This window comes from Myotis davidii, unplaced genomic scaffold, assembly GCF_000327345.1.
Source record: "Myotis davidii unplaced genomic scaffold, ASM32734v1 scaffold2326, whole genome shotgun sequence".
Classification (NCBI taxonomy): Eukaryota; Metazoa; Chordata; class Mammalia; order Chiroptera; family Vespertilionidae; genus Myotis; species Myotis davidii.
Window position 1 is genome coordinate 92,790 of NW_006297408.1, and position 2,874 is coordinate 95,663.

Sequence of the window (2,874 nt, forward strand, 5' to 3'; positions counted from 1 at the left end):
CTTATATGGAAGCATATAGGCCTAACCAATGGACACAGACAACAGGATGGCGAGGCCATGAGTGGGGGGATGGGGGGGTAATGTGGGGATAAGGGGGCGAGAAGGACAACTTAATCAATAAAAAAAAAATTTAAAAATTAAATAAAAATTTGGATCTCAGCAGCACGCAATTGCTTTCATCATAAACATTTTCTATGACCTATTTTTTTCATTGGTCTCATACATGGACTACTTTGAGCCATTTATTCAGTAAACCATTTTATATAATGTAATAAGCATGCACAAACCCAACACACATAAAGAAAGGTAGGTCTTAAAATTAACTTGATATTCAACCATATATTTTTCTCCCACCATTCCATTACCCAGAGTCAGCTATTCTTAATCCTGTGTTCATTGTTTCCTGGCTTTCTGTTTTATTTAGCTTTATTGCATTTAAATGCATTTATACACATATGAAAAGATTTTTTTTTTTTCAGGGGGAAGAGGCAGCTGCCTTTATTGGGTGCTATGGGTTGGCTGGCTTCAATCAAAGGCCACACACTTGATCTTGAAGTATGAAAAGATTTTTGACATCAATAATCATCAGATAAATGCAAATAAAAACAGCAATGAGATATCACTTCACACATGTCATAATGGTTATCAGAAATAAGTCCATAAATCATAAGTACTCATAAGGATGTGGATAAAAAGGAACCCTCATGCACTGTTAGTGGGAATGCAGATTGGTGCAGCCACTATGGAAAGCAGTATGGAGTTAATCTCAAAAAATTAAAAATGGAACTGCCTTATGACCTAACTATTTCATTTCTGGGAGTATATCCCAAGAAACCTAAAACTCCATTTTGAAAGAATATATGTATCCATATGCCGGAAGCCATCCATTGTCAACATTATCATGAAAGTGCAACAAGGAACTTGGAAGGCCGATGGACCTTGGACGATTAGCAGGGCTAATAGCATGCACCAATTGTTTTGTTGAGATACTGATGGCTCGAAGCAATTTCCTGACCTCATAGCCTCAAAGTAAATCTTTACTGATCTTTTTACTGACCTTTGAGACAGGCTGTCTGCTACCAGTTTGCCATGCTTAACTGAGGGCAAAGATGTGTATCTAAAATTGAATAAAAGCTAACAGGTTCAGGGCATCAGGGAGCTTCTCAACTAAAGAGAAATTTCCACCTGGCCCCCCATGCCTTCTAAATTCATATTTCTTGTCTAGTGTTTTCATTTGTGCATGGCTCCTTCTTCAGATCCTGAACCCTAGCCATGCTGGTTGCGGCTTCACACCCATATGTTCATTGCAACATAATTTACTATAGTCAAGATTTGGAAGCAGCCCATGTGCCCATCAGTAGATGAGTGGATAAAAAACGGTGGTAAATTTACTAAATGAAATACTATCCAGTCAGAAAAAAGAAGGAAATATTATCTTTTGCAACAGCATGGATGGACCTGGAGAGAATTATGGTAAGTAAAATAAGCCAGTTGGAAAAGAACAAATATCATGTGATTTCACTCATATTTGGAATCTAACAAACAAAATAAACTAACAAAACAGAAACAGACCCATAGATAGAGAACAGACTGACAGTTATCAGAAGGGAGGAGCTGGGGGGGAGGGCAAGGTGAAAAGGGGGGAAGGGATTAAGCAAAAAAAAAAATCCCTTATAGACACAGACAACATTATGGTAATTACCAGAGGGAAAAGAGGGTGGGGGGATGTGGACGAGAGCAAAGGGGGATAAATGGTGGCAGAAAGAGACTCTACTTTGGGTGGTGCACACACGATGCAGTATGCAGAGGATGTATTATAGAGTTGTACACTGGAGACCTGTATGGTTTGATTAACAATGCCACCCCAATAAATTCAACTAAAAAAAGAAAAGAATGTATGGATGGACATGTATAGATGAAAAAAAGGTAACAGAAACAAATACTCATGCATGTATGATCACTTGATCTTTGGCAATAGTGCATTATAAAGCAGTGGAAAAAGATTGTTCCTCACCACCACCAGTTTCTAGTATTAGAATACTTGAATGCCTACTTAGAAAATGTAAATGTGATCCATATTTAAAACCTACATACAATTAAACTCCACGTGTATTGTAGCTTTAAAAATAAAAAGTATCACAGAGTTTTTCCTAAAATCTCTTAAACAAGCAGTATCTGGCCTCAATGTGCCCCATACCTCTCTCTAAGTGAACCCAGCCCTGGCATGACAGCAGCTGGCCTTGGTTCCAAGCTTGGACTCACCTGGGCACTCCCATGTCCAGCCATCTGCAGATAGCTTTGTAGCCCATGCCAGGTGGCCCTAGGCAGAACAGAGATGGCAGCTGACCATTACCTGCACCTCCTGGGAGGCCCCAGAGCCAGCGAACAGCTTAAGACCACATTGAAGCATCACCACTCAACAACCTTCATAAGTGACACACTCAAGGGCCAGACTCAGCAGGTACCAGAAACCCTCTGAAGTAAGTCCTGCTCTATGGGGTAGGTCCCTACTCAGCTGATCCTCCATGGTGGTTGGACGTTAGTGGTCACAGCCGCTCCTCGCAGGTAGTCGGCCTGGGAGTAAACCCCTCCATTGATGTGCCAACAGCAATCAAAGTTCAACTATAAAAGGAAGCTATATAGGGGACATACCTTAAGTAATTGGTGAGGTTGTACCACTAAAACCTGTAGAACACTTACTACACAAGGCCACTCTACCAAGCCTAGGAGACATAGCAGCTCTATCTAATACATAGAAACAAACCCAGGGAGGCTGCCAAAATGAGGAGACAAAGAAACATGTCCCAAATGAAAGAACAGAGCAAAACTTCAGAAAAAGAACTAAACAAAATGGAAACAGCAATCTACTAGGTG

At 40.4% G+C, this 2,874-nt stretch overlaps 1 pseudogene; it reads right to left on the bottom strand.

The window, feature by feature from the left end:
• LOC102769446 overlaps positions 1-2,286 on the bottom strand; it is a 4,894-nt pseudogene extending 2,608 nt beyond the window's left edge.
• Between the last annotated feature and the right edge of the window lie 588 nt (positions 2,287-2,874).